The sequence below is a fragment of the Chamaea fasciata genome, unplaced genomic scaffold (assembly GCF_029207755.1).
Source record: "Chamaea fasciata isolate MVZ Bird 193981 ecotype frontalis unplaced genomic scaffold, bChaFas1.0.hap1 SCAF_3, whole genome shotgun sequence".
Taxonomy (NCBI): Eukaryota; Metazoa; Chordata; class Aves; order Passeriformes; family Sylviidae; genus Chamaea; species Chamaea fasciata.
Window position 1 is genome coordinate 84,299,052 of NW_027094088.1, and position 22,135 is coordinate 84,321,186.

Consider the following 22,135-nt stretch of genomic DNA (forward strand, 5'->3'; position numbering starts at 1 on the left):
CTGGCTAAGCATGCTGCTACACAACAGACCCACCTCCTAATCACAGCTCAGGGAAGAGAACACAACCCTCTGGCCTTCACTCCCCCTTCTATAACTCAGGAATAATAATAATAATAATTAAATTCTTAGTGAAAAAAATCTTCTATAATTATTATATTTTCCCTGAAGAAAAAAAGTTCTCCTCTTTGTTTCTGTGAAAATTTCCTGGCAAAGATGACATTTCAGAAGGAAACCATCTAAAGGTCTGGGCATTTCCAAAAGGGGCAATACAGACACTCTCCCAATCCTGGCTGCAAACTGCAACTGCTTCTTGGGCACCAATTTCAACATCCACCAGATCCCTCTCAGTGACCTAACCCAGAACCTGAACCTGAATCAACAGAAAACTAATTCTCCTCCAAAAAAAGAAAAAAACCCCTATTTTCCCATCATTTTGCATCTGACGTCCTGGGAGGAAGATAGGACATGAGCTCCCAAAGCCAGAAATTACAGGGACCAGTAAAGAGCTGGATCATCCTATTTAAAGCAGCACCAAGCTAAGCTGCCATGAAGCTTCTTTACTACGCCCTGAAGCTTAATTTAAAAGGATCATATTTTAGCTGTGAACTATCTTACTAGTCTTCAAATCATGCTAGAAGGTAGGTGCATCAGGACAGCAACTGCTATTCCTGACCTTTATTGTCGTAAGCTTGGGCAAAGACCTCAAACAGCCTAAGGAGGAGGGACCAGTAGGGAAAAACTTGGTCTTTGCACTGTGCTATGTAGAAGCCAGGCTTTTCCTGATATTGCTTCAAATCTACATCTTCATGTGTAACATTTAAAAATCATGAGCAGCTACACAGATTATGAATAGAAACAGGGAATCTTGAGTTTAATAAATGGAAACAGTAGGTGTGTTGTCTACAGAGGTCTTGGTGATAACCTTTATCTCTGCTCCCTGCTTTGAGATACCTACTTCCTTAATTAGGACTCAGACTCGCACCATTTAACCAGTGTATTTTTAGTGACACAATTTTCATGTTTCTGTGGACTTGTGGGGGTGTGTGTGTGTTTGTACTATGAACTTGTCTGGAGGTTTAATATATAAGCAATCCATGTTCTTTGTATGAAAATATTTTTTGGTGGATATTTTTACTTTAACATGATATTCAAGTTGAAAAAATAACAACTCAACTTAACTCAGAGGAACTGTGGTAAAATACACGTATAACTCAGCTGGACAGGATTATTATTGCTTGTAAATACATAAACCAACCAGCTTTCAGACTAAAACCAGTAACTTCTTCTAGCGAGAATGCAGCAACAGCAAAAGCTAAGCAGCCAAATAATCACTCTCCCTAACTACAAACATGATGCATTATACTTAATGCTTTATGCAAATAAAAAGCTTGGCAGGACCAGCAAGGGGGTTAGTTTTATTTTTTTTTTTTACTAACCTGCTTAAAAACCTTTGCAGTATTGAGTAAGATGAGAAAGTAGGTCAAAAAATTAGGCAAAATACTGGAGAAATACTTAATACTTTCGGCCATATAACTGGATTACACATATGAATTATCTTACACTTATATGTATTATCACTTATAATGCATAAAAACAACAGAAGACATTCAGGAATTTTTATAATAACCAGCTTAAAGAATGCAATAAGGGAGAGGTCTGTAGGTAAATTTCTTATTACATCAAATATTCTATTAAAAAATGAAACCATGGAAACTAAATTCAGTTCTCCTCCACTAAAGTAAAACCAAAAGCTCTGGCTATTCACTAACATGAAAAGGGAAGATAGCAGCAAGCACTGGCCATCTTCCAGTTCTTTTCCAATTAAACCATCTACATTTGAACTTCTTCTATCTTAAATGAAGCTTACGAAGAGTACTAATACAATTAAGTTTTGTCTTTCTGTGTGCACCATGAACATGCTACCAACTGGGCAAAACTTAAATGAAATTAGATTAAGTTCTTTATAAATAAATATCACTTGTATATAGACCTGTTAATTTCTGCATCCATGTAAGACACATTATACTACAAGGGGTTTAAAAGCTTTATCTTGCATATCAAACATGGCACTTCTGAGGAAAGGCTGACATTTTATCTACAGCAAGAATGGAACTAGAGAAAATGACTGCACATTTCACAAAGTAGAAAGATTCTTACCCTGCTCACAGCAGGTCTTGTTCAATTGGCTCTTTTTTTAACCACCTTTCCTACCTTTTTGAGGAAAAAGCTGGTTCTCTGTATCTCTGGCTATTTTATAATGGTGGCAGCAAATTTCTCTCAATAGTTTTGCCATATACAGAAGCATATTAAGCAAGAACTAAAATACAGATGGTAGGTTTTGATTTCTCCTTAACTTTCAGGCCATTGAGTATGTTTTCATCTGACACAAGAAAAATTTAAATCTATTAATTATTCCTTAATGTAGAGAAGCACCTAAAGGTTAGACTAAAGACCTAATAACAGCATATGATATAATGGCTTAGCAGACCCTTGAGGCAGATACCAATTCAAACCCCTCTAACAGAAAAAGGAACCAGACCCCTTTATGCATATACACATAGGATTTTTCCTCATGCACCCAAACATTTATCTGGTTCTGCTATTGAAGGGCACCTGCAGGATTAGCCTACTCTGAGACATTACTGCAGTAGCTCACTTGTGCAGACCTCCCACCACTCCGAACAAAGGACACCTGCACAAGCTGACGTGTCTGGGGAGGGTGCTGCTATTTCACACTCACAGGTGTGGCACATTTGCCTGATCAAAAAAAGATCCCACTGTGGGAGAATCTTTGGGCACTTCGCATCTCCTGTGACTAAACCACACTCTTCTGTTGCTAAAATATGGGAAGAGATGGAGTCGCTTGGAGAGGGACATCAGCCTTGGGACTTGACTGCACCTGTGAGGGGTCGGCATCACCACCCACAGCCCAAAAAACTCATACACACTTTGCATGTCTACAGGGAAGGCCTTAACCCGCTCACTTTTTACAATATACATACAACTCAACATATGTTTAGGTTGCTACTGTTTTTTTTCTCCAAGAAAACATGACGGCTTCCTCCTCCCCTTTTTTTTTTTCAAAGGCATTTCACAAAAACCCCTGCTTCAGCTGTGTTATACATGTACCATATTTTCATTTGAATATTCATTATTTTACTGCGACAGTGTAAACTAGTAAAAAAATTAATGATAGGCAATTCTTCAAAGCTTTACTCACATCTTCATACACTTAGCAAAAACTGTAAGCCTTGAAGAACACCTGTGATAAATACCTTACATAATTTAAACCTTTCAAACTGATATGATTAGGAGGACAAACAATGAACATTGAAGCCATTCATAATATTCACTGATCAAAAAGTGTTACATCACACCACAGAGAAATTATCATTTATGTTGTTGGGCTCTTTGGAGTTGAACCAAGATGTATATTTATATTCCTATAATTGATTTTTTTATTATTGTAAATATTGAAATTAAAATCCAAGGCTTTAATTTTTCTAACAGACTATTCTTTTGATGTTTTAAATTCATGTATTAAATTCCATTTTGCTGTTTTAAATACCTGGCTAAAATATTTGCACATATTTGCTGAAGAGTAGAAAGCTTCAAAATATTGCATTTGCATATATATGCTCTGTCTGCACAGATTTTATAAAAATTTTATAAAGATTTGTATCTCTTTCGTGCAGTTACATTTAAAATTACTTTAAAATGTATGAAATTACATGTTGTACTTCCTTAGAAATCCAGTAGATGGCGATGCAGATTGCATTTTCACTCTCCCTGTTCAACTGAAATGGTTCAGCCTTGAAATTAAACACCTGATGTAATGTTATAAAAATATTATGCCCTGTCATGAGTTCATGTTAGTAGAAAAAGTGCCGCCTTCTAAGTGACATAGCCTTAAGTAACCATCCACCAGCAGCTACTGCATGTCTGAAAAAAGGCTTAGTAAAATGCTGTATTTTGTCCTGTTCACCCACGCCGCACAAACACATCATCACACAGAGCTCAGACAAGTTTCTCCATAAGACAAGCAGGCGTTTTACCAAGCTCTGTACTTGGCTTTTTTTTTTTTTTCTCTAGGATAAATAAGTAAAAAACTGAAAATGCAAATGGCAATATTGCGCATGCCCGCGAAGGCAACAGCGCGAGCTAAAAACCTGTTGGCGGTCCTTATGCATCCACATTGAAGCTGTGACCTGAAAAACGTTGTTCAGCTGCTCTGCGAAGCTGGAATTACCTCAGTCGCACCGGATGCCTGGCTGGTCTGCCAACACTGCAGGCACCCATCTCACGGAGGTGCTTCCAGAGGGAGGCCGGCTTTGGCCTCAGCCCCACCAGCATCTCAGCCGGGAAAAGCTGTCAACTTGTCATGGGTTTTGGGAACACACGCTTTAAACAATGAAGTCAAGACAGGCTATTTTAGCAAGTTGCTGTGGATAGTTTTGTCCGAATAAAGAGAAATGAGGGGTTTATGGGAAATCTAGCATGTGTTGACTAGAAAAACGACTGAAGTTGAGTGGAGAAGTCTAGATATATTTTCTAGTTACCCCATTAATCATCCCAAGACATGTAAGTCCATTATTAAAATTCATACCCTCTGTACAGGTAGGACAAATTAAGGCTGAATAGTAAGTGACATATCAAACTCTTCAAGCTTCCAAGGTCTTGATGTAGCAATGTTATTGTGTTAGACTATTTGAAGTCCAGGATATTTTTAAATGTTTGGGGGCGTGCTACGTTTTTAGCATGGGCAATACTTGGTTTGGTTCTTTGGTAAAGACAAAATAACTGCAGGGTGTACCCATATTGTAAAATATTGGACTTCTGTGAATTTGGATGTTAATATTTCTGTATTAATGCTATTACTGTACTTTTTTATTCATTGTGAACTGCTGTTTTAAGAACCAAAGGCAAGCAAGACATGGTTTCTGTGAACTGTGAAACGGGTGGCAATATGATTAATCAACTAATCTTTAGAGGGGAAAAAAAGGCCATGTTTCCGTAAAAAAAATACACACATTAATCAAAGGACTTCAAATGGTAGAGTTAGTGGCTTCCATATCCATATTTTCTCCTGCACATACTGACTGCTTGTAGTCCCTTTTCTGTTTCCTACTATCCAACTTGTCAATTCTCTGACTTTACTAAGACTTTACTTACCATCCATTTGACCTTTCCCTAATCACATTTCCCGTAGGTCTTGCCTCTCGCTTAGCCACATTTTTTAATAAATATATAAAAATAATTATTATAGATAGCATATATTATGTTCTATATACTATAATAAAAACAATGAATATTCCTCAAAATTTCAAGTTTTATCTGGCTTGAAGCTTTCTTCATCCTCCCCTGTTCACTCAACACACAACTATGGATCAATGCCATTTTCTCTAAACTTGGTGCCCACCTGCCATCCATGACATTTTTCACCTCACCAGGAATCACCTTAATCCTGCTGTGCACCAGCCCTTCCTTCTCCACATGCCAAGACCCCTTCTTCCTCCCTGTTTTATTAGCGAAAACACAAACCACACCATGCTTGTAACTCACAGGTCTGTCTCTCTACCTCACATTTGTCTCTGTCTCCTCAGTTGAAGTGTTTGGCATAGATACTCACTCCTGTCAAGGGTGACCTGTACACCAAACTTCATAAATTGAAACAGAAATTTCCTTGTACCCCCAGCACAACTTATCATCCTCTCCATTCTGTTTTGCACTTGGGACCAACAGCCACTGTGCTACACACTGGACTCAGACCTACTTAGACCTTCACCTAAACTGTTGTATAAGGTGTGGGGGCTAATTTTACAAATTAAAACCAAGCCAAACCAAAACCAGAAAACCCCAAACAAACAAATGAACAAAAAAACCCCACTGAAGTTTAGCTGATTTCATACCTTTCCAGCTTAAACACTCATCTATCACCAGCTCATCCCTCAATTCCTTTTCCTGCCAGTGCGAGCTTGTCAGTGTGATAGTATAATCACAGTTCTGCAACCAATAAAATTTAATTTATTTTACCTCTCTCTTTGTATTCCCCCAATGAATCTGCTTTTCTGCTGCATAAAACATAAATGGCTTATCTTCACCTTCAAAGACTTTGACAGCCTGTTTCTATCCTGTCTATGATTTCTCATTCAGTACTGAGACGCTTCTGCTCAAGTTTAACTTTCAAGCAAGAATCAGAGAATGGTTTGGCTTGGAAGGGACCTTAAAGATCACCTGGTTCCAAGCCCCCTGACATAGGCAGGGACACCTCTCACTAGAACAGGGTGCTCAAAGTCCCATCCAGTCTGGTCTTTGAAGACTTCCCTTTGTTACCTCTAGCATGGGAGTATTAGGAACACCATCGCTATCACATGATCCTCCTTAAAACTCTCCTTCACCTTGACGCCTGCAAAGATCTGGACAATAATTAGGTATGTCAAAAGTATGTTAAGACTTTTACTTTGCAAGCCAGGCAATACAGACTCTCCTGTGTATTCTTATTATTCTACTGTTTGCACAATGCTTACAGTCCAGGCTGGCCTTATGGCAAAGATCACCTTTTTTTCTACATGTGAGAAAAACCCCCACACAGAAGGGTTATAGTCCATGACAAGTGCTTCCAGGCAATATGGAAATACCAATGTCCCAACATGATTCAGAAATACATAAGGTTAATTCTTTTTAATTTCTTTTCATTATGTTATGGTTCTAGTAATTTACTTTTTGCTTTCCAGCCCTCAGGAAATATACCTAGAGCTTTCCCCATGTCTGTGAGGAACAGTTCATTTTTAACAACTGTTAGTATTTTCCTATAGGTCCATTACACCAGTCCAGGAGAAGCAAAACCACAAAACATTATGAGAATCCTGACAAAATTCAGACTTGGCCAAGACAAAGGTTTCACTTACATAGTGAAAGACGTCACAAAGGAACTCAGACTTGGCCATCACCACTGGAAAGTTGTTCACATGTAGCAGATACTTTTGCTCTCTATACAAGTTGTCTTAATTCCAGTTCCTTCCTATAATCTATTATCAAGCACATACTACCTGACAGCATCCCCACAAGTCTGTACAGGTTGTTGCAAAAAAGTCCCACACCTTGTCTAAAAAGTGTCCCTGCTCATCACATCACAGAAGAGACACACCAGCAAAGTGGTGTGAGCTGCAGTTTATTCCCAGGGCTCTTATCTGGTGCCTTTTCAACAGCAGGAACAGTAATTTTCAAGTTAACATTTTACTTAGGGCAGGTTTTCTGCAAGCATATAAATGAGCTCATTAAATAACTTGTATAAAATGCAATTTTTCATCTTCCTGGAAGATTTCCTAATGTAGATTATTGGAAAACTTTATTTTCATATACTTCTATTTGTTGGTGGTTTTTTTAAATAACTACAGCCCACAAGCAGACTTCTTCCTTACACAACTGAAGAACTGTGAGTCAAAAATGTGCAACATCTACAATAAGGAATTTACATTCCAGCTACCCACAGTTCCCCCCAAATGACCGATATCCTTTCTGAGGTAAAAATGAGAAACCAGAGAACGAAGAAAACACATAATAGTACTAAAAAAGGCACAGCTGAGGAATTCAGAAAGAAACCGTGCATGTCTTGTATTAAAATGCATTTACATGATGAGATATATTTAGCACTGAAGGAATCAGTGCCTTCTGCTCAAACTCAATTGACAAAAGTGACAATTTGACTGGAGCCAGTAGAAGGGTGGTGACAACATCCCATGACGTGTCAAAGCCCCTTTTTTTGGTCTTAACCAGTATGGCCATTCTTACACACCTCGTACCTCTGTGGGCAACCTCACGAGTATCAGTTATCCCATGTAACCACTGCAGCTCTGCTGCATTTTTCCTGTTTAATTTCTTCACCACTCGGTTCTCCTAACACAGACAGTGCAACAGAAGAGCAGCTGGTTTGCTCTGAGAAGTTGTCACCAATTCCAAGTGAGAAAGTTCTAAAAGTTTCATGAGTTCATACACACAGAGCCATCAGCAGCCTGAACTTTACCAAATGCAACACCTAAAAAGTTATAGAAATGTCACTACATCACAGTCCCACTCTTACTACAGTACTGTAACACACATTCAGGCCAAGCACTGTCTACCTAATAAACACAGGACCTATAAGCATTTTCAGCTCTTTAAAGATTGCTGAAACTACTCATGCAACAAAACTACAGAGGTAAATGGCTGTATTATTTCATTTGCCATTACTCATGCAATACTTTTGCAGAAAAAAACCAGCCATAATGACCTAGGGACAGCAATACTCATCCAACCCCACAGTCAATCAGTCCAGGAAACTCAGTGGGGTTAGACGTGACTGAAAGAAAGAAAATCTGATCTCACACAGTTGCATTAATGTTTATAGATGTAGGGGGGGGGGGGGGGGGGGGGAACCAAAAAAACCCCAAAAAAACCACCAACAAAGGCAGCAGCAGAATCAGAAACTGAGGAAGAGGATTTGACTGCAGCAGAAGCATGAGCTTGAGCATCTCTTGCAACAGTACTCTCAAACCCGGGAATTTTGAGAAATAACGCTCTAGGATAGTACAAGTTGCTAATATTGCTTGTATGTGACTTCATCAGGAACATGTGTCTCTTAGAAAAAAAAGCTTTTCTTACTCAAAATCAAAATAAAAAAATTTGTTACAATGATTGTTTTAAAACTGAATTTGATTTTCTACAGACATTGCTTTAAAACTGAATTTCAGTTCCCCAAAAAAAATTTGTCAACTTAATATTCTCCATAAGAGCCACTGTAAAAAAGGCCTGAGAAATTTTCTTCTGTCTACCCACATTATCAGGCCACAACAATGAGACCATCTTCCAGCATCTCTTCAACTCACAACACTCTTACAATTTAACCCCTACTAAACAGTGAAGTAAGATCAGGATTCCTTTCTTCTCAGCTATTTTAGAGACAAAGATCTATTCACCAATAAATTTTACATACGTATGCATGTATATGTGTATATATATATATATACACACATATGGTTCTTTTGTTAGATTTTTTAATAAATAATTTTATGCAAGGCTTACTTAAATTATGAAATCAGGGCTCACTCTGATGCAAAGAGAACACAGATAAAAATACTAAAGTCAATTAGTTAAGGATAGTTTGCTTTTGTTCTTTCAGTGAAATATTTTCATTCTCTGTGTTTTCCTTACACAGCATAACAGAAGAATTGCTTTAGTGCAGGGGTATGGCAGAAAACAAAGAACCCAGAGACACCTAGCCATGCCAGTGCCATTTGTGACTTACAGGGCATATCCTTTTACATTACTTCATTTGCAGATACAAATAATTTTCATACACAGTTGTTTAGTTAAAAGAACAAGCTCTTAAGTATGTTTAAAAAAGCTTCTCTTATAAAAACTTAAAAAAAGACTGCTAGAAAGTCCCTTAAATTTTTTTCCTTATCAACTGACTGATGTCTTCATTTTCCTCATTTATTTAAATAGTACTGAACACCAGTATTACTGACCACTTAAATAGTACTGAATTTCATCCATCACTCCACTCTCTATCCCATGCTGTATAACAGACACACAGAACTTGTCTCCTGAATGAGCTGACCTATGTCAGCTTGTGGTGGCATAACAATGCTTTAATGCCACGGAGTGATCCTTTAAGTAGGAGCCTCTGAGCTCCATGGGAAATTTCTGCAGTAAAATACTATTTTGTGAAGTGGCTCTGCCAGCAAATGTCCCTTAAAATACATTAAATATATGAGTAAAGAATGACTTGATTTCTTTTCTTTTCAAAAACATGTGTTTCATTTTATTATGGAATACAAATATCATTTATTTAAGCTAAACCTCACCACAATCAAATTTTTGTGAACAGACAAAATCTAATCTGTTTTCAGACTGAAGTGAAAGGGGATTAAATAGTCTTCTCTTCAATTTATTGAATTAATTTATGAAATCACATAATATGCTACTGCAGGCACATTTTTTTCTAAGGATGGTCATCATATCGCAACCAATCAGCCATAAAAGTCAGAATATTAAGAAAGGAGCAGGGCAGGGGGGAGAGGATGGGGGTGGGGAGGCAGGGTGCTACAGTAGAAAACGTCAATTTAAGGATCAGAGAATGAGGAAAAAAGATTGACGAAAATCTTAAGGAAAAGTTTTTAAAAGCGAGGCACAGATTTGCACCTACACAAAATCACACACACAAGTATTTAGCTCTGTTGTTCTGAATACAGAATTATTAACCAGTAGACATATTAATGAAGCAACACATGAGAAAGAAAATTAAAGAGAAGCCCATTTATCCAACTGAACCGATTTAAAAACAGTTCCTGAATGCAACCCTGTCTAAATTGCAATTAGCAAACAGAGTAAGAATAGACCCTGCTATACTTTGACAATATTTTGCTACAGTCACACGGTGGGGAAAGACGTTTAAACACCCTGTCATCTGCTACAAACAGTACAGTGCACACAAGGTTAAAAAAAAAAAAATCCTCACAGCTGGAATATATCCCTTTAGTCAGCTGGCACCTGGTAAAAAGTTTGGAAAGTTGAGAGGTATGTGTCCTGGTTCAACACCAACAGGAAATTACTTGGGAGCAATGCTTATCAAAACAGCATTCTGAAAGTCTTTCTCATACATGCATTTGAAAAAAAAAAAAAAAAAAAGAAATCTGAGTATTTTTGGCATCCAATGTGTTAAACAGATGATAGGTATCAGATGGCAATACAGGGTGAGTAGCAAAAATATGACAAAGCACAGTGGTCTGTAAACAGAGCAAAGCTACTGAAATTCTAACTACCATATGGTGGTAACAAACAGGACACGTGCAAAACAGGAAAAGATCTCACAGTAAGGGGTGTGATAGGAGCCAGCAAGATGCAGAACTGAAAAAAAAATACAATAGGACTGCAAGCACAACAGTGATAACGTTTCAAATTAATTATATTCAGCCAAGGCTCAGTGTGTACAGTATGTCTTCTACCTGAAAATAATTTAACAGCCTTGCTGAGAGCATCTCTAATTTATCATCCTGTTCACCTCCCTTTATAATTTCCATATTACAAGGAACAAAAAAGGCTCACACATCTATTTTAAATATACCATCAAAGTGCTTGAACACAAGATAATGATTAAGCTTGTCTCCAGCATTACTTAATTCTCTTCATTCTTCTGGATGCCAAAGCAAACACAAATGAAAAGCATATGGCATCTAAGTGAATTAGAAAATTAGAAAAGGAGAACATTAACTGGTTTATTTTATGCTTTAATCATAGCACATGGTAAAATTAAAAATGTCAAGGCTCTTTATATTTATGATTTATTTTAATTTCTTCTTTTAATGTACTCTCTGCTGAAGTTAAATGTTCTCAAGAATACTATTTGTGAAAGAAAACCAATAGTATTTTTCTCTACATTTTTAATGCCTACTTTTTCTCCAGAATAACACTGTTCATAACTGTTTTAAGCAAATTGTCTTGAGTTTGAAATTACTCTCAGTAGAAAAATGGAGCATCCATGCTTTTTGATTGCTTACTGAGACTGTACAAGCTAAGAAATAAACCCATGTTATCAAGAAATTTTTCTGCAAAACTGTCTCACCTGATGAAGCTGTTGAGTAGAAAGTGTAAGTCCAAAATTAGTGTAAATTATTTTTTTCTTTTATCTAAATTTCTACAGCAAGGTCTACAGAAAAACATGACATGCAATACCAGGTTTTCTTGTCCTTTCCCTCCTGTATCTATCTATCAACATTTTGATTGATTCCCAAGCCAATTATTTATGCCCAAACTCTTATGAAAAGACATTCCCATAAAAAAATTTAGTCCACACAGTTCAGTACTGATAATATTTCAAAATATGGATTTTATTTCTATAATAATTCATATTGGAAAAATGCCATTTGGACAACATAGCAGAAGGACATCAAGAAGAATGCTTCAGTAACCACATGCGCATTCATCACATCCAGCAGACCCACTGCAGTTCTCTCCTGAGAAGTCATCATAAGGCATGATTTTAAGAGAAGAAAAGCTTCTGCCAACCTATTTAAGTTCTAGCAGAAAACCCCTAAGACTCATTTTAAACCAATAATGTCTTAAAAAACAGGAGTGAGTGTCCCTTGGGAAACACTGCACAAAGTCTACTAACCTGTTTTATGATTCTGCCTGCTACTCTGAAGTACCCATAAATTTGGCAGAGAGACATTTCTCCAAAGGTTTTCCATGGTTACTATTTTTCTGCTTTTCCATAGTGGATTTCACAACAGTCTACTAGGCAGTCTGCAGTCACAGAGATTCAGGTTCCCTGATCATTTTGGACCATCAGAGGGGTCCACAGGCCACTGAGCCATCTCATGCCATAAGCTCAGACCTTCAGAAAATCTGGTTCAGTTCCACAGAAGGCTCCAGGTACAAATCTGATACTCCAGTGTAACTGTGTCCATAGACAAAGCACTGAAAATTTTCAAGTGACCAAGTCAGAATTTGTTCCAGAGCACTTGGATCTAACCATACCATCAGTCTCCTACCTACTCTCTAGCAGGAACAGGTATTCCATTTTCCCTGGCTAAACCTTTGCAAAGCCAAATGCTGTAAAGATTTAGTTCCTGTCATAACTCAGTATTTTCTTAGCCTAAAAATGGATTGCCAGATGGAGTTAGATGTAAAGGAAGAATGTCAGTCTTTTACATCAGGTTTTCTTATTGCTTGAGCCAGCAGCCTCTAAGCAGAGTTCGTGTTATTTTGATGACACTGACTTGCCCTTCTGCCAAATTCACAGATATTTTACAACAACATGGAAGAGTCACAGAATGTGACCACTATTTTGCAGTCTTGTTCTGCACCATGTTTTAAAAGGCACTCCCTCCCTTTACATGGGGTATGTAATTTAAAATCCAAAGCTGTGTGTCAAGAGTGCTCAAGTGACATTTTTATCCAGCACATTGTACCATATTCTCTAAAAGCTGAACAGAATGATGAAGAGCGAAGCTGTATGGATATCTAGAGTGAGATGCTTCAAAATGGATGATGATTTCTCATCAGCTCTCTCCACCCAAGTGGAATAACTAAAAATTTCTTTCTGTCAGCTACAATCCGAACAGCCACAGTGCATTTCTGAAGTAGAAGTGAAAATCTGGAGGCTTCAAGAAAATTCCTGGAGCTGGCCAACAGTACAAATACTGAGAGTTTTTCCATGTTTCAAAGAAAATCACCTACCAAGCCATCTGTGCATTGCACCACGCTTTGGTCTATTGCCAGGACAGCAAAGAGGTGAGCTGGACCCAGAACACTGACATCATCCATGTCACTGATGTGGCTTCATACGTGCCAGCTTCACCAAAAGTAGGAAGCTAGGTAAAAAAGTTGCCAGAAAAAATTGTTATATTTAATGATGGGGCAAAAAAATCTGACTTGGCTGATGAAAGGCAGTAATTTTCCTACCTGAAATACACAAGGAGTAGGTATCTCTGAGTAGCAGCAACACTAATCTTCTTTTTTTGTCTAAGTATATTGCCAAGATTATCAAAATAATATCCTGGTATGTGTATATTCAAACATATTCAATAATATGTGTATATTCAAGAAACTTCCTGCTAGGATTGCATCATGTGAAATGCCATTTCTAGCACCTTAGGAAGAGGTGACTCTAGGATATGGTGCACTGAAGGACAGACAGGATCTATTTTCCTGTGATGAGGACTGAGATGTATGAGGTTTTTGTGTATACAAGATTTTCTGCCTGTCCTCACTGCCACTGCTGCTGTAATTTAGTTATGTCCCTCGTCATTAGAAGTCCAAAATATATTTGTGAGGAAGACTGGAAGAAGGTATAGTGTTGGGAACTGAAATGATAACATCCCTCGATAAGAAGTTTGAACCAAAATCCTAGGTACCCTAATTTGTGTAATTTTGTTAGATCTAGTCACCTGGGGGATTATTTGGTATTTGATATGGATTCCTCAGCCAAACCATTACACTGTCAGGAGCCTGAAAGGATTACTACTTTAGCCTGAAAGAGTGTGGAAGCATGGCTTTACACACATTGTGTCATTACCTAGTTGAATACCAGGGAGTTATGACTGGTGGTAATGATGACTGATGGCTGAGAAATACTGGACTGGTTGCAACCATTGTATTGGAAATATTGTCATCACCTACAATTAAATACATTAAGCTTTAAGTTTAGGTAAATTGTCTTTACTAGACCGTAAAATATCAATTAGTGCTTTTAGGAAACCTGTTCCTGAGTTAGGAAGATGTACAATATGAGCTCATTAACATTTTTGCGACATGATGACATCAAAAGCTCTAGTTCTAGCTTATGTAATAAAAATGAGCCCTTCTGTCTCTTCTAGGGGGATTTAAAATAAAAATAATTTAAAAGATAAGAAAAAAAAAACTAAAACAAATAAATTTTCCAAGTCCTGGAATTCAGGAAGTGTGCAACACTGTGTTGATGGGATCTGAAGCTGTCTAATCATTAACTAAGAAGCAAGTCTTGTTTGGAGAATACTGAGAAATCAACACCTACTAGGTGAATCACACTCACCATTAAAAATGCATGCCCTGCTTGCAAGGACAGTCACTTCAACTCCCATCCCTCAGTGCTTACCCTGCCTTTCACCACTAGATTAAAAAGCTTTTACTGGTGAATACTGTGCGTGTATGAAAGTGTTTACACTTTATAATTAAGTCACCTTTTGATCTCCTGTGTGATAAACTAAAGAGATTGAAATCTCTAAATCCTCCACTGCAAAGTAGTTTCTCCGGCATCAGAAACATTATTGTAGCTCTTAACTGAACCTTTTGTGACCTTTCAACAAGCTTTAAAAATATAATGCCCTAAGAATTGTGTCCTTCCTTTATCCTTTCTCCAAATGCTGCATTAGAAATGCCAAAGGTGAATGTCGAGCTTAATGGTCCAACAGCCTCCATGGTTATCCAAGGCCCCTTTTGCCTCTGTCAGGAGTCTAATAAATTTACAGAATTTTCCTAATTCCCAAATTTAACAAAGGAAAACAGATCATCAGCCAGTCAGAGACTTCTGTAACCATGTTTTCAGTCTTCTTGCGCACAAATAATTCAAAAATTATTTATTTTAAAATATTTATCAGAGGCAGTTGATGTCTCAAGTTTTGTTCTGTTAGTATCAAAGTCAGAAATGACTTCTCGTCCTCACAGGATGTAAATACATTTTCCATTTTTCCCTATGTACAAAAAAGAAAAATTTAGCACATTTTTGTATCTGAAAAAGGGCCAGCATCTTCCTTAAGTTATCTTCTGTCTAAAAACATTCCAAAATTATTTATTTGCTATCTCTTACCAACTCCCTGTATTTTGTACCTTATCATTTGAAACAGTTTGTGTTTACAAGGAACAAAAACGAATAAAGGCAGCTGGTGTTGCATCATTCCTAAGGTAGATATCAGCTACTCAATTAAAATACCACATTCCCTAGAAGATGTTCCATATTAAACTTCACATGATATTGTTGAATGCAAGCAAATGAAAGTTTCAAAGTCTTACATCAGTATTTTCATCTTTTAAAAAAACCCAAAAATATTGCCCTATTTTCTTTCTTTGTAGTGTCTACAAAGAATTGCATGAAATCTTTTCTTCTCACAAAATCTTCCCTATTCTCAGTAAGCACATATGAAATTTTTTAAACTACAAAAATTAACTTTCATTTTTATGATGCACAGGATTTACAGATGAAGGCTCCTACGTAAGTATTTAATGAAAAAAAAAATGCAAAATGAAAAGTATCAGTAATTTCCTATGGAAAAAAAACCCCACCATAATTTTTTTGGCCAGTCAGGTGTATGCTTTTCCGGTGATCATTTGTACTACCGAAAAATTTTCAAAGTCAGAAAAAATAGCTTCTTTTAATGAAAAAAATCAACTGTCCCTCCTTAAAAAAAAATAGTCTCACTCTTCTAATGTAACTATTCTACTCCCCTTGTCAAAAACTCTAGATAATGTGAATCACAGTAGAATTTAAACAACTAAGACTTATCTTACTTTCACCAAAAAAATACATCTATTAATTGCAGCAAAATACTTCACTTATTGTTCGACCCTTATTGTCTTCTACTAATGTTCCTTAGCTAAATCCCAAAGTCTTCAGCTTGGAAATTCCTTAGAAACAATTCTGAAATCCTTCCTTCACCCTATTTCCTATTTTTAGCTTTCAGATGTTGGCAGGTAGAAAAGTCGATTGCTTGTGAATCCTGAATTTCAGCAGAGTTCCTTTGATTTCCTTCTTCGAGGTTGCAATAGACAATTAGTATGTCCCCGCTGTCAGAAAAGTTCTTAATTAAGTTCATGAAAAGGCTTTTGAATTCTTGACTGAAGTGGAACACTCTTGTTTATTGCTGGTGGTGCCATCACTGCCAGGCTATGAATAGCTCTTCCGCTTCCCCTGGCGCGCGCTCCAGCAGTGGAGAGGCTGCGGCCCCTCAGCAGTTCTGCTGTCGCCATCAGCACCGCCAGCAAACCTTCCATATGGCTGGCAGAGACCACCGTGACACTGCTGGAGGCGTGCTGCAACAGGCTTGGTCCTTCATCTTAACTCACACACACTCAGCTCCTAAAAAATCCAACACGTGACCACAAAGAAAAAAAACCCTGAGTATCTGCCGTTCAATTATTCTTGCCACCTTCTATGAACAGAAACTACTGCTGCAAAAAACATATAAAAGCCTAATTCAGAAAAAGGATATTTCTACGAACTGAAATTCCAACATTTTTATATAATTTTAGACGTCCAAACAATAATGTGGCATTTTGCGATTTTCTTTAAGTGAATCTCAGTTTTAACCTTTAAATATTTATTGTGATTTTTACTTAGATAACTGTTTAGCTCTGGCAAGGGTATGATTTTCATTTTATTTGTAAGGAGAGCAAATATGGATTCACACAAAAAGAGAGACCTAGAGTGACAAGAGTTGAGAGACAAAAAATGAAATTTCCATATTGAATCTTTGCAGATGCTGAAAATAAAAAGGGAGTAGATGACAATACAAATACTGCTCTAGGAAAAAAGCAAAGAAGTTAAAGTACAGTGTCAGAAAACTTTTGTCACTTATTCATTTTTAGCACTTTCAGAATCTTGTAAATATACTGTTCTCCTATTCCAATTTTCTTCTTCTCTATTTGGAGAATACTAGCTGCACTAGCAGGCTTCCACTATGACAAGCCAATATCACTCTATTTGTTTTACTTCCTTCCTTATTTATTAGCTTAAATGATGAAGTCAAGAGGATTAATAAGTAAGAAATTTTCTGTTTCTAGACCTGACAGTCCATAATGTACTAGACTCTTCAGAGACACAGCCATTTAAAATAGTTTTTTTAGAGACTGGCGACTGCATAAACAAACTAAACAGTAGCTGCTTCACTCTGCACCTTAAAAGCACAAGCCCCTTCAAAGCACCAGATGTTCCCCAAAAGATGTCCGTAACAGCATCTCAAATGGATGCGCTACATTCCTACAGTGAGGCAGCTGAATCCTGCCTCTAGTGGAGTCTACAGTGTAATTGTCTCACACTTAAGCAGAAATCTGCTTTTGATTGCCCAGGCCCTACCTGAGCTGCTTTAGTTTTAGTTCTGAAAACAACTGTCAGAATAACAAGACAAAGCAGAAACCTGTTACACTCTTCCAGAAAGTCACATTTTCTGGGAGAAGAAAAACCAAACACCTCTCCTATTCACATACAGACACAACTCCTCCTTTCTCCCCTCCTCAGAAAAACAAAAACACACAAACCAAACAAAAACAAAAAAAAAGGAAAAAGAAAGAGAAGAGAAGAGAAGAGAAGAGAAGAGAAGAGAAGAGAAGAGAAGAGAAGAGAAGAGAAGAGAAGAGAAGAGAAGAGAAGAGAAGAGAAGAGAAGAGAAGAGAAGAGAAGAGAAGAGAAGACATCCTCTTTTTAAAAGGAAGAGCATAGCAGGATTTAATGAATTCAGACAAATAAATTGTATCAGGACTTTTTAAAAAATGTCGTCCACACTTCAGAAATGAAGAACCACAATAACAGCATTTGTGCAACTTCAACCTAAACAGTGTCTGTTATCACAATTGTTATTACTCTGAAATAACCTAAATTCACATTTATAAGGCACAAATCCAAACTCAATCTAAACACTATCTTTCTGCTTGTGCTTTAATAACGATCGTATATTAAAGCACAACCTTCAAAGTTGATAGTAATGCTTAATAGTAAAGGACTGTGGTTTACCCATGCTGAAATAATTCTTCAGGCTAATATGTTTCATACATTGAGTTAATGAAATAAAAACATGTTTGTCGCTTTCTACGTCATAAATTCCATGTGCTGACAGTGTATGAGAAAATTTCATTCAATGTATGTAGAGAACATCTGTATGTTCAATGCTGTTCAAGCCCTTGATCATATTCAAATGACTAAAACCATTCAGAACAGATACGGCTGTATTAGTACATTCCACTCTTGGTGAAATGCTTTACTGTTCCCTCATTTGAGGTATTACATATATGTAAATCCTCAATCTGCAGATGAAAAAACTTTCTTCTTGGGATACCAGAAAAGTAAAATAAGCAAAGACATCAAAACTAATAAAATACCTGATTTGGATGAGAAGGAAAACAGGGATCTCACAATTTCCTGAATTACAAATGCACATTGATTTTGTTCTTCAAGAACTTGCATCCCATGCATTCTCACTATGGTAGCATATGCTAGAGATTTGAAATTACAGTAGTTTCCTCAAGTTCACAAAGGATCCAAAGCTGAACCCAAGAATGTTACTTGAGAATGGATGGTCTTGTCACAAGCCTTAATTATTTCTCCAGAACAAATAAATCAATCCTAGCACACAGCTAGTATCTTCGTGCTTAAACATACAGCTAAGTATATTAAAAGTTGGGGGTGAAGAGGTGGCAGGTCTGCTCATAGTCAAGGGGAGGATGGTAAGAATAGCAGGTTTTCGGTTTGCTGCTGAGTCACACTAGTACATATTGTCTTGTAGGTACAAGAAGAACAAGAGGTACCTACAAAACTGACTGTTGCACTGGATGGAGTGGGAGGTGAAAAGGTGGACACAAGAGAGTTGATGAGTGAGGTTTTATCCCTTAGAACTAAGCTTGCAGTGAAGATTTTTTTATTGTTTTAAAGCTAAAAGGGACTGACCCAAATAGAAATGCTTGTAGGAGACTCATCTAAGATAGGTAAGAGGCTGCACATGATCAGCTAGTTAGAGGTTAAAAGCAGGAGAGTGGATCAGAAAAATGCAGTAAGCAAGGTACCAAAATTCAAAAATATAAGGAGGGGTTTTTTTTAATGCACTGTATTAATCACTTAAATGCAGTTCTGTTATTTTTATGAAGTCATTAATTTTCTTCTGATTTTTAAAAATACTGTGTTCGTTCTACTTGGAGACTGACAATGCTTAGACTTGTCTCAGAATCTTTGAACGAAATACAATTTCATTTCCTTTACTATAGAAGAATATACAAACCTAAAAATGCCTACCTTCCTTAACAGTTAATTAAAAGAGGAAGGTATCAGTCAGAATAGGTAATTTTCTGAAATTCTCTTCTCCATTTTTTATATGAGGAATTAGATGGATATATCACCTATACGGATACAAGTGGAACTCCAGGAACAGGTGCCTAGAATCTTGGTGAAGCAATACCTACTTAGTAGAAGTTGAAGTAAGGAATCTGAACACTTTATTGGTCTTTGCTGCATATTTTTTATGCATGCATTCATCTTCTCTCTTTGTGTATCTTGCTGCTTTACTAGTCTTTTATTTCTTGTCTTCATACAAGATGAGAGTCCAAAATGATACAAAGTCATCCAGAGTCATACAAAGCATCAGGATGAGACCTATAGGATCATGCAAATCCTCTGCCCGTCCCAAACTGCCATTCTCTAGTATGTTTTATTAAGGAACTTAAAATTAACCAAGTTTAAAAGAGCAATATTTGGATTTTTTTTCATTCTCTCACAGAGCTTTTAAACTCTTTTTTTTTAAAAAAAACCAAAACCTCTTCTTAATCTTATTGCCTACAATTATAGCTTAAAACCAGACCTTTTATCCCTTCTCTCGCTTTTCTTCATTGTAAATATTCAGAGAGGACTTTTTCAGCTATTCAATACTGTCTAGTATGTGATATTTTTGTACTGAAATTCCAATTGGAACATACCACAGGATTGCAATGTTACAAGTTACTACCAAGAAACATAAAGTCGGAAACCAAAAAAGTCACCATTACCCACACTTAGTCCATACCCTCAGAGAACATGTATTTGAGAATTTATGATTTCTACAGAAAAAACATTGTGGCAAGTTGTCTGAAGAATACCATTAAAAGAAAACAAGACAAAACCAGATTTGCTTGAAAACATAATCAATTAAATTAGGGATAAAATGGATAAAATGCATTTTTTTCAACTCTTTTCCCAGTCCTGTGCTCCTATTTGTGAAGGGAAAACACTAGAGTTAGTCCACATATGTCTTTTACAACTTCCACAGAAGCTGTATCAGGTTTGCATGGCCAAGTTTTGGTAGCAGCAGTGGGGGGAGGAGGCTACAGGGGTGGCTTTAGTGAGAAGCTGCTAGAACCTTCCTACATACGTGGCAGAGCCAATTCTAGCTGGATCTAAGACAGGTGTGCTGCTGGCCAAAGCAGATCAGGGCCAATCAGAAATGGTGGTAATGCCTCTGTGATAACATACTTAAGAAAAAAAAAAATTACACAGTTGTAATTGCAGACAGAGAATAGCAGGGTGAGAACCTGTGAGAGGACAGCCCTGAAGACACCGAGCTCAGTGGAGAAGGAGGGGCAGGAGTTGCTCCAGGCACTGGAGCTGAGATTCCCCTGCATTCCGTGGTGCAGCCCATGGTGAGGCAGCTGTGCCCCTGCTGCCCATGGAGGGCCAGGGGATGCAGAGATCCACCTGCAGCCCGTGGAGAAGACCCCCACCACAGCAGGTGGGTGCCATGGGAGGCCCGTCCTGGAGTCTTGCACACCTATGAAGAGAGGAGCCCACATTGGAGCAGGCTTCCTGCTAGGACTTGTGACCCCGTGGGGAAAGCACAAGCTGGCTGTGCCTGAAGGACTGCACCCTATGGAAGAGTGACACACATTGGAGCCATCTGTATAGAACTGTCTCCCATGGGAGGGACCCCACAGTGGAGCCGGGGAAGGACTCCTCTCCCTGAGCAGCAGCAGGAACAACCTGTGGTGAACTGACCAAAACTCCTATTCCCAGTCCCTGCATCGCTGAGAGGAGGAGGTAGAGATGAAAACGAGGAGTGGGGAAAACATGTTTTTAAGTCTTATTTTACTTCTCATTATCCTGTTCTGATTTTGTTAGTAATAAATTCAATTAATATCTCCAATTAGAGCCTGTTTTCTCCACGATGGTATTTGGTGAGTGGTTTCTTCTGGCACTTATCTCAACCCATAAACCCTTCAATATATTTTCCCTCCACTGTCCAGATGAGGAAGGGAGTGATAGGGAGGCTTTGGTGGGTGCCTGACTCACAGAGAAGGTCAACTCTCTACCAAAGTATAAAATAAAGACATTTCTATGATTGCTAAAGAATATCACAATCATTCCCCTATTTCAAATTTTCTTTCATTCTTATTACACCACAATAAAGTCCGCAGTGGCTTCCCACTGCAGGTTGATACAGAGAAAGGTATGAGGGAACAAACCCATACCTTCCATCATGGAAACTCAGGACACCATCTCTAACACGTTCCCTCAATTCGACTCTGGGGTTTGAAATGTATTCCCACGCACTTCTCTTTGACAGATTAATGCACTGAATATGGTAGCTCATTAAAACATTTTAAAATAAAGTGCAGTTTGGGGATTTCTAATATGAATGTGATTTCTAGAATTACCTCAACATGGAATTTCTCCATTGCAGTATTTCCCCAGACATCATTGCAAGTACAGAAAAGCAAAGCACCAAAGCACACTTTCCATTTTAATTTGTAATTGCTCAGCACCATAAAGTTGTATAGGGAAGGCTGCTGATGAATAACTGTTTGGTGCACATACTCAATAACTCCTCACTACAAGCAAATGAAATCAACAGTTTCTATTAATGGACAGAATATCAGCAGTAAATGATGA

General features: G+C 37.6%; 1 protein-coding gene across 12 annotated transcripts in view; it reads right to left on the reverse strand.

The window, feature by feature from the left end:
• RIMS1 (regulating synaptic membrane exocytosis 1) overlaps positions 1-22,135 on the reverse strand; it is a 302,331-nt gene that overhangs the window by 188,476 nt on the left and 91,720 nt on the right. The window lies entirely within an intron of this gene.